The sequence below is a fragment of the Balaenoptera acutorostrata genome, chromosome 12 (assembly GCF_949987535.1).
Source record: "Balaenoptera acutorostrata chromosome 12, mBalAcu1.1, whole genome shotgun sequence".
Taxonomy (NCBI): Eukaryota; Metazoa; Chordata; class Mammalia; order Artiodactyla; family Balaenopteridae; genus Balaenoptera; species Balaenoptera acutorostrata.
This window is the reverse complement of record NC_080075.1, coordinates 40,998,751-41,009,197: the sequence shown is the minus strand read 5'-3', so window position 1 is coordinate 41,009,197 and position 10,447 is coordinate 40,998,751. Positions and strand designations below refer to the sequence as shown.

Sequence of the window (10,447 nt, the reverse complement as noted above, 5' to 3'; positions counted from 1 at the left end):
CAGTTCTTGCTGTCAAGGAGTTAGCAATCTGGTGGGAACTCTAACCAGGAACTGATGAAAGAGCGGTCTGGTAGAGGTGCAAGAAAAGTGCAGTGTTGGGGGCAGCCAGGAAAGGCTCCTGAGGAAGTTGTGTTTGGGCTTAGCCCTGATGGATGAATAAATAACTTTCAGGGGCAGAGAAAGGAGGGCAGAGGCAGTTGGGGATTGCAGGCTTGTAGCGATGTGTCAGGGGAACAGCAGGTGATCCTGTGGGTTTGGAGGGCATGGTGCTTAGGGAGGGGTGATAGGACACAGTGCAGCCTTGATGACCATGTGAAGAAGTGACACTTGATAGTTACGGAGGTGATGGGGAGCCATGGAAAGTTCTTGTGGAGAGGATGTGGTGACATATCATGGTCAGGCCTGTGTTTAGGAGGATGACTTGAGCCAGAGAGGTGGACGTGAGGTGAGTGTGATCATGGCTCCAGGTCATTTTACGGCCTCCTAACGGGGCTCTCTGCTTCCTATTTGCCCAACAGCAGTCTATTCTCAGAAAGAAGCTGGGGGGATATTTAAAAACTGAAATTGCTTTATCTACTTCTCTACTCAGAATCCTCCACTGGCCCCTAGTCTCCCTCATGGTAAAGCCAAAGTTCTCTGTCACCTGTCAGGCCCTTGGCTCAGTTCACTGCCTCTCCTACCTCGCCCCCAGCTCAAGTCTCTGCAGCCACGCTGGCCTTTGAGCTATCCAGTCTCTGGCCTTTACACTGGCTGTTCCCTCTTCCTGGAATTGTCTCGCCCCCTTCCGTCCACCTTCCCTCTGAGAAGAGAGGCTTTCTCTGACTGTCCCCATCCTTATCCCCTGTACTGTGCTTTATATTTCCTCTAAGCCCTTAGCAACCTTATGATAATTGACCATATAACTTCATTCTTTGTGGTCTGTTTGAAACATTGCTTAGTTTAAGTAGGTGCTTGATATTTGTTGAATTAGGTCACTTCATCAGTCTTGCTGGGGGAAAACTGAGGGCCCAAACCAGGTCAAGGACGGTACAGGATTAAAATGGAATCTTAAAAAAGAAAAAAAAAACAATGGTTCTGAAGAACCTAGGGGCAGTACAGGAATAAAGACGCAGATGTAGAGAATGGACTTGAGGACAGGGGGAGGGGGAAGGGTAAGCTGGGACGAAGTGAGAGAGTGGCATGGACATATATACACTACCAAATGTAAGATAGATAGCTAGTGGGAAGCAGCTGCATAGCACAAGGAGACCAGCTTGGTGCTTTGTGACCACCTAGAGGGGTGGGATAGGGAGGGTGGGAGGGAGACGCAAGAGGGAGGAGATTGGGGATATATGTATATGTATAGCTGATTCACTTTGTTATACAGCAGAAACTAACACCATTGTAAAGCAATTATACTCCAATAAAGATGTTAAAAAAATAAAGAGGATGTGGTACATAAAAAAATAAAGTGTATGTGTGCCTGTGTGTGATTTATTTGAAAGGGAGTGAGAGAGAAAAAGATAGTGGATGGGATGAGATTTGGAAACCAATTCAGGGAGGTGTGAAGGAAGTGAGCTGCAGATAGGGGTACGTTGGGACATTTCTTAACCTTGGGACCCGGAGGCTGTAGTGGTGTGGGAGGAGGGGTCCAGAGGACTGGAGTGTGGGGTGAAGGAAGACCCACCATAGGCTTGAACCCAGAACCGTGGAGAGTGCCCATTTTGGGGGATGGGGCCAGGAGCAAAGGCTGCCAAGATGCAAGAGAACCAGTAGAGAATTGGGGTTAGGGGATGGATGGTCTTGAACTTGGGGTGGGGGTAGGGATGGTGGCCAGCAGTGTTAGGTGCTCTGGGAAGTCAGGAGAGGCAGAGGACTGTGAAGATTCTAGAGGGGTGAAGGGGATTGGGAAGGTCAAGGCACAACAAAGGGACGTGACAAGACATGGAACCTTTTCAGGAAGTTGTCGGAGAGGGAAAGAGCAGCCTGTGCCTGGAGCTACTGGAGAGGGAGAGCTTTGAGGTGGATGATGAAGTGGAGATCGCCGTTGATTCAGGACCCCAGGGGAGCAGCAGCAAGGGCTGTCCCAGGGGACAGTAATCTTGTGGGGGCTGGAGATTGACTTACTGAAAAGGGAGACTGGTCCGTGTGGAGAACTTGAAGTAGATTTTGGTCCCTGAGCTGACATTAAATATCTTTGTAACCATGGCAACCCACTTAGCTTGTTCCCTCCTCATCCCCACCCCCTGCATAATAGGAAAAAACCTGCACAGACAAGCTCATATGTTGATTGTTTGAATCTACTGCAGTCATGAATATGGACCATATTTACGGTCCATGGACCATTAACTTGCTAAGGCTTATAATTTGTGCTTTAGAATTCTGTTGTTGTTTATTTTCTTTGAAAAGCACTTAACATCCAAGTGCTTCTTGTTTTTTGAGTCCTGATCAGGGAGTAACACAGTTGTTTAAAAAAAACAAAAACCAACTTCAAGTCTGGGTCTAGATTGTTCAGTGAAAAGCCTGGTGATGTTTTCAGAATCAAATCTATTTGTCTTAACAGTGAAAGGGTCAAAGTGGGTTTGTTACAAATACCATCCTCTATAAATATGTAACCTTTGGGACTAATGACATGTATTTTACATTTATTATTTTATGGCTAAATTTGATGCTTGTTTATAAGGAACTTATGTAGCTTTTATTCTTTAAGTAAATGAGATGCAACCCTTTTATTTTTCTTCTCCCTTCACCACAAAAGGAATTATTTCCTTCAGATGAACTTAAAATATCTCTCATGAATAATCCTATTTTTAACTGACTGTTTCTCTCTTTGAATTTTTTTTCCTCAAGGTTCTGATGGATCCTCTTTAGAAAAAAAAGCCTCCTTATAATGGAAATTTTTAATCAAGTGCAGATAACAGAGAGTGATATAATGAAGCCTCAGGTAGCCATCTCTGGTTTCAGCATGATGGCCTCTCTTTTTTTGGTCCCTGCCCCACACGTGACTAAGATGCTATGTGAGCACCACCCAGAGTGGGAGGACAAGCTCATGCTGGACCTCCAAGTGTGTGTGTGGGAGTCATCAGTGTAGAGGTGGCAGAAGTTCTGGGAGTGATTGGACCCCCCGAGGGAGGAAGGAGTGGGCACAGTGTGCAAATGGCACTGAGAGACACAGAGATTGCTGTGGTCCCCGATGTTTCCAAGGAGGTGATAATCTATGATATATGAAGGTGACATTCACAGAGACACTTAAAATTAGGTGATTTAAGAAAACAAATTTAGGGTTACCAGGGGTTAAGGGGGAGGAGAGATAAATTGGGAGATTGGGATTGACATATACACACTACTGTATATAAAATAGATAACAAATAAGGACCTACTGTATAGCACAGGGAACTCTACTCAATACTCTGTAATGGCCGATATGGGAAAAGAATCTAAAAACAGAGTGGATATATGTATATGTATAACTGATTCTCTTTGCTATACACCTGAAACGTAACACAACATTGTAAATCAACTCTACTCCGATAAAAATTTTTAAAAGTAAATAAAATTAGGTGATTTAAACTGCTTGGTAAAAGAGGCCCAATTTCTAAGCTGCTCAGCAGTGTGCTCATATATTGAGCAAGCAACATGTTCTCTTTTATTTTGACAACAAATTTTTCTTGGCAGGTGGCCAGAGAAAGCGATGTTACTATTTCATCCCTTCCTTAAATATGTAGACGTAGAACAGCTTCCCCTTTAATAGAACATTTGGACAAAAAGCCAAAATGTCACTGTTTTGAGGATGTATATTTTAAATCCATGTGATTAATTTTGATATTTAAAAAAAATCTAAAAACAGTCCTCAAGCACCCATCTGTAACTTGGTGAAATTGAACAACATTTGAGAAAGGGAGAAGAGGCAGGAAAGGAATCTGGGAGATGGAGGCTGGGAGAGAGGGGAGCCACTCTGCTTGTTTGGTACCCCATCCTGAAGTTGCCACCCCAGGGTCACTTGTCTCTAGAGAGGTTGTCTTCTGGGAGGAGGATGGCCTCTGACTCTGGAGAAGAGGTGGTCTCCCAGGGTCACGTATTTTCATCGGATACTCTGTGTGTGAAGAGCAGAGCCTGGTGGTCAGCAGTTGGGGTGCTTTCACCTCACAGTTACAGCCTGTGGGTTGGGGAGCCTCTTGGTCCTGCCTCCCTCCAGGGTGAGGAGAGTGGATCTCAGCTCACCGGGAACTGTTCGGGCTGGGAAGCATTGCTGGGGGTAGGGGGCGTCTGGGTAACTAGCTCTTGGCAGTCCTTTTGAGGGGCTTCAGTTTGGGGAGTCCCAGGTGCTAGGAGGAGAGGATTAGATTACAGTGCACTAGGGGAACCGAGGGTGTCCTTATGGAGAAGGCAGTGGGATTTGAACCTGTACCTTTAAGCGTGGGGGCAGGATTGAGAAGCAAGAGAATGGATGTCTCAGGCTGGGAGAGCCAGCATGAGCGATGGTGTGAGTGAGGACAGCAGTTGTTCTTAAGGGCTCCTGGGCCCCAGGAGGGGGTTTTGAGGGTGGCATACTTGGATCTAGGATGGGGTCTTTGTGAGAGCACTTAATGAGGACAGGGTGCCAAGCGCTCCTCCATCCCGGCTGTGCCATCCATGCAGCTCTCTCTGCCTGTCTTCAAGTTTGGCAGCAGCTGAGATGGACTTGCAGGCCGGGAGCTGCCCATTTGGGTTCCCGGTTCCTGCCCCCTCCCTCCACTCTCCATCTTGGGAACCTCAGACAAGTTTCTGGAAGCAGTTCACTTATCTGTAAAATGAGGAAACCTCAGTAACCACTGTGTGTGTGTATTCCCTTGGGCCTTTGGCACGATTCCTGGCACATGGACAAATGTTACCGAGTCCAAGCTTGGACAGCTCGCTGCATGACGGGCCAGTAAATCGAGAGATGAATTGTTGGGGCGAGGAGTAGGGGCTATATTCGGAAAGCCAGCAGACTGAGAAGATGGTGGACTGGCGTCCAAAAGAACCATCTTTCCTGGGTTAGGATTCAGGCTGCTTTTATACTAGAAGAGGAGGGGGTGTGGCTGGTAGTTGCAGACTTCTTAGTGTCAGAATCCTTTGTTCTTGCAGCTGTCCATGTAGGTGTCTAAAGGTCATGATGCTCCTGTAAACCTCCAACAAGACAAACGTTATTCTCTGTTCTGCAGCTTTTTGTATGAATGGGAAAGTGTTATACCTTTAAAGGTCAGAGCCTTGAGAATGGACTGTCCTGTATATTGCAGGCTATAGGCAACATTCTTAACTTGTAGCAAAAGCAATAGAACACAAAGGTTAAAGTAAAAGAAATAGATTCAATATGGAGTCAGATTTCTTCTTCCCTATTACAAAAGCAACTGGTGAATGGGTAGAGGCTGGTGTGCAGTTGTTAATTTTTCTTGCGGTAAGGAGTGTCCCTGGTACCTCCACCCCATTTCTTCATTTCATTTCTTTTTTCCCCCTCTCTCAAGATGTCAGACCTGTTGATTCCTTTTATTTGAATACAGCATTATTTACATCTCTGCACATGCCAATTCTGTACAACTCTGTGATCCTCATGCATGTTTTTGAAAGAGTGAGTCAGGCAGTTATCTCAAAGCTGCTTCTCTAAGAGACTCCAAGTGGCTAAGCAGGGAGTCCTGGCGCCCGAGGCACGGCACTTTATGCTCCTTGGTGTCCCCTTGTGTCCCCTTTGTTGTACCCTTTGTTGTACCCAAGGGCAAATGCTCTTTAAGGAAATTTGTCACTGGAAACCTTCATCCAAATAGCCAAGAAATTGAGACTTCCCAAGGCACTTTATTAAATTATTTAAGAAAAACACAATGAATGTCACTGGTATTAATGCAATCCCAACTTGCAGCATGTTCAAACAATGTTTATTTTGGGAGATATATTTTTATTTTGGAAATAAATGTAAACAAACGTAAACTTTTATTTTGCAAGAGTTGATGGAGGTGCTCTCAAACCCTACATTTCATGGGGACAAGCATTACGAAATTTAATAGAATTGGAAAGGGCATTGGTCATTTGAAAGAGTTTGTAGAGTACCTTTCGGAAGTGACATAGGTGAATCTCTATGTCGGGGAAAATGGCAGATTGAATTTGGCTGCCCAAGTGCTTAACATTAAAGTGATTGTTTTAAAATCTAAAAAAATTTACTTCTCTTTATGGTCATTTATTATAGGCCATGGAATTAAGTGGTGAGGAATGATGTGATTTTGAAAGTCAATCCTGAGCGCCTGCAGCGGTGCGGGTGGTCACGGGCGCGCAGGGGCTCGGTCGCGGGCTGCCAGGCCATGCCGCGCGGAGTTTGCGGCCGGCTCGCCTCAGCACTGCGGGGGACACGCGCACAGCCGCCCGCGGTCGCCCGGAGGTGTGTGCACGCATCGGTGTCGCGGCCGTCCCCAGACCAGAGCTAGCGGACGCGGGAACCGCCCCGCGCCTTCGACCCAGCGCTGCTGGAGTTCCTGGTGTGCCCGCTCTCCAAGAGGCCGCTCCGATATGAAGCATCGACAAATGAATTGATTAACGAAGAGTTAGGAATAGCCTAACCAATTATTGATGGGATTCCTAATATGATACCACAGGCAGCTAGGATGACACATCAAAATAAGAAGCAAGAAGAAACGGAGCAGCATTAGATCATACGTAAAAACGACAACACACACAACTGAATTTTCTAAATACCATCCACCTTTTAAAAAGTCAGAGTGGCGGGTAATAAGTGGAGGGGAAGAATGTTTCTGTCTCTTCCTACGTTGACTGTCCTTATTCCGTTGGTTTCGTTAGCAGGGCTGTTATACTCGGCCTCCATGGAAGAAAACTTCCCAAGGGCTGCACTAGCACAACCAGCCTGTGCTTTTACAGTCTGCTCTTGCCGATTACCATACCCATTTATGTGTTCTTCCACCTTTGGACTTGGATGAGTATTAAACTCTTCAGGCATAATTAATACAACCAGAGCTAAGATGGTATATCCTAATGATAGGCTTGAGTGTCTGTCTCTGAAAGCTCAACTACATGGAAATACTGGACACCCACTTAATGTGCAAGAAAGATGCTTTGCCTAGCTTCTGTCAGAGGTTTAGGACTAGGGAAGCTTAAGCTGCAGAGGCTTCTTTATTGTACTTTGGTTCTGCCCTTGTTTTTTGAAGGTTCTTATTTATACCTGGGGTATCAGGAGAAACATTTCAACAACGTGTCTTGTTGGAAATTAACAGCCCCAGCCATCATCTGATGACTTTATTTCTTATCCCATTCATAATTAAAAGTTACTAATTTGAAATCTTAAAAAAAAAAAAGTCAATCCTAAAACTTTGAGGAGAGTCAACTTTTGATTTTGTTAAATTAGTCTTTTTTTAAAAAATAGATTTATTTATTTATTTATTTATTTTTGGCTGCATTGGGTCTTCATTGCTGCGCACAGACTTTCTCTAGTTGTGGCGAGCTGGGGCTACTCTTTGTTGCCGTGCGCTGGCTTCTCACTGCAGTGGCTTCTCTTGTAGCGGCGCACGGGCTTCGTTTCTCCACGGTACGTGGGATCTTCCCAGACCAGGGCTTGAACCCATGCCCCCTGCATTGGCAGGTGGATTCTTAACCACTGCGCCACCAGGGAAGTCCCGTTAAATTAGTCTTTAATTGAGTATTTCATGCATTTTACTGTGTAAAATGACAATAATCTCTTTTCCAGTACCTATGTGAAAATAGTCTTTCTTAATTGGTTTCACCAGCTTTTCTCTGTGTGACTGTAGACAGAAGTAGCCCACATAGCAAGCCCCAAGTTACCTCCTCCCCGCCCCATCTCTGTCCACCAAGATTGCCAAGCCATGGCTGATGGCCTGCTTGTTTCCAGAAGCACTTATACAAGGTCAGTTTGATAACTTAGTTTATGTAATATAGTTTATATTATATAATGATAACTTGGTTTCTAGTCCAGTACTGTAATTTATGCTTGAGCACTTTTATTTTTAATTGCCTTCTTCCTCCTCTCCTCCCATCCCTTGGGCCTCAGTTTGTTTACAGATTTGTTTAATCATATGAGACTGTCTCCTGGGATTTTTTTAGGTGATGTCCTGCATTGAGACGACACCCAGTGATGCTGTCCTGGTGGGTGAGGGTGAGGCATGGAGGGGAAAGCGCAGGAATTGGAAAAGGCTTATGACAGTTGTGAAGAGGAGTGGCCTGGCCTGACACGTAGACAGCCAGGGGCCAGGGAGGGTCTCTCGGGGGCCCGGAAATGTAGGGCCTGTGTGTGTAATCATTCAACAATGATTTGTGTGGAGCAAAAGATGAAAAAGGTCAAAGAATAGAAATTTTCCTTTATTTAGTCCTCGTTCCTTTACTGCCCCTCCCCGTTTATGTCCTTCTTGTCCTCAAATGTATTGACTGTCAATATGTTGTCAGGGTGGCAGACGCTAGAGAGACTGAAATGAAATTGAAATGGCCCAGCCCCTGCTCTTGATGGCCACGTGCCCTGTGGGGTGTGTAAGAGTTGTTACCGAAGAGGTGTGGTAAGTCAGATAAATGTGTGTGAAGTGTTAAAGACAGCAAAAAGGAAGTAATAAAAACCACTGTCTGGGGGCGGGGCGGGTTCAGGGTGGTGCTGCTGCAGTCAGCCTTGCTGGCCTTGTTTTTTATGTTGATGGCTCAGAATTGAAGCTCCGACTATGAGAATGCGACTTTGTCACTGATGATGGTTCTCACTGCGGGACTCCTCCCTACGCCGACCCTGGGCAAGCCTCTGTGCCTCTCTGCATCTTGGTTTCCTCTTCCGTATGGGAGGTGGTTGGAGTAGATGAGCTATAAGGCCCTGGAAAAGAAATTCTTGTAGCTTCTTTTTGGTAATGAACTCGGGACATGGTCTGTGTGTGGAATGCGTGTACATGTTCCAGAGAAAACAAGTAAAAGGGTGAGAGAAAACAGTTTGTGGCCAACACTTGCTCTTCCATCACCTTTTCTGACACGACCAGTGTCCCTTCCTCTCAGAACCTGGAGAGCTGGGCTGCAGGCCCACTCGGATCTAACCTCTAGCAGGTGGGAGGACCATCCTGGGATCCCTTCAGCCTCAGGCTGTGGTGCCCCGGGGAAGGGAGGGGGAGAGGAGAGGCAGGGCTTTTTCTGCGTAAAAGCTCTTGCCAAAAGGGTTTGCCCAACAGGTTTGTTAGATTGGGCTGGTTGAAGCTGCTGCCATCTCTCATTCCTCAGTGTGGATTAACACCTACCACAGAGCTGCAGGGACTCCACCCGCAGCAGGGGCGGGGCCCGCCTTGCCAGACCAGGACCTCTGGGCACCTTAAGACTACCGACTGGTTCCCTTCTGGAGATTCTGTCTACATTATTCCTTTCTCATGCTGCTTAAAAACAAAACGCAACTGCCTGGCTTTCTTTGAAACTGCCTGCATCTTCTGGGTATCCACAGATGCAATGATTTCACTTACTAAGTAATTTTTTTTAAGTGCAACTTTATTTGAGGATTCTTGAAATCTTCTTTGAGCAACGAGGTTGTGTGGTAGAAATAGTTTAGACTTGGGGTCAGGGTCCAGGGTCCAAGTGCTGGCTCCACACAGATTAGCTTTGTGACCTCAGAGTAATTGCTTCACATTTTTGAGTTTGTAAAGATTAAATGAGGGCTTCCCTGGTGGCGCAGTGGTTAAGAATCTGCCTGCCAGTGCAGGGGACACGGGTTCGAGCCTTGGTTTGGGAAGATCTCACATGCCGCGGAGCAACTAAGCCCGTGCGCCACAACTACTGAGCCTGCGCTCTAGAGCTTGCAAGCCACAACTACTGAGCCTGCGCTCTAGAGCTTGCAAGCCACAACTACTGAGCCCTCGTGCCACAACTACTGAAGGCTGCTGTGCCTAGAGCCCGTGCTCCACAACAAGAGAAGCCACTGCAATGAGAAGCCCGTGCATTGCAACAAAGAGTAGCCCCCGCTCGCCACAACTAGAGAAAGCCCGCGCGCAGCAACGAAGACCCAATGTGGCCAGAAATAAATTTAAAAAAGATTAAATGAGGTGAGAATATCCCGGTGTGGAAAATGGGCAAAGGGCATGAGGAGTGGGAAGTCAGGAAGGAAGCACGTGAATGACGATGGGTCAGTTAAAACAAGCAGAGGTCCTTTTTTTGTGAAGATTAAAAAGAAAGACAGTGTCCACAGTCAACGTGGAGAGTGCTGTGCCCTTGGGTGTGTACAGTGAAAGGATAAATCAGTCTGGCTTTTGTTTTTGGTGGAGGATGGGTGGGACGGGGAATAATTTGATTATATACTAAATGACTTTAAAAATGTATGTTCTCTTTGTAATTTTTCCAAAGGAAATAATAAGACAGTGGACAAAGATGCACGTATGAGGTTGTTCGTCAGTTTTTCTTTTTCGATTATAGGGAAAATCAGAAACAACTTGTGCTTTTTTTTTTTTTTTTTTTTTTTTTAGTATTAGGCTGTGCTGGGTCTTAGTTG

At 45.9% G+C, this 10,447-nt stretch overlaps 2 pseudogenes; both read left to right on the top strand.

The window, feature by feature from the left end:
* The first annotated feature begins 6,287 nt into the window (after window positions 1–6,287).
* LOC130709370 (protein preY, mitochondrial-like) lies at window positions 6,288–6,632 on the top strand (annotated as a pseudogene).
* An 83-nt stretch (window positions 6,633–6,715) lies between these two features.
* LOC130709371 (phosphatidylinositol N-acetylglucosaminyltransferase subunit Y-like) lies at window positions 6,716–6,943 on the top strand (annotated as a pseudogene).
* The last annotated feature ends 3,504 nt before the right edge of the window (window positions 6,944–10,447 follow it).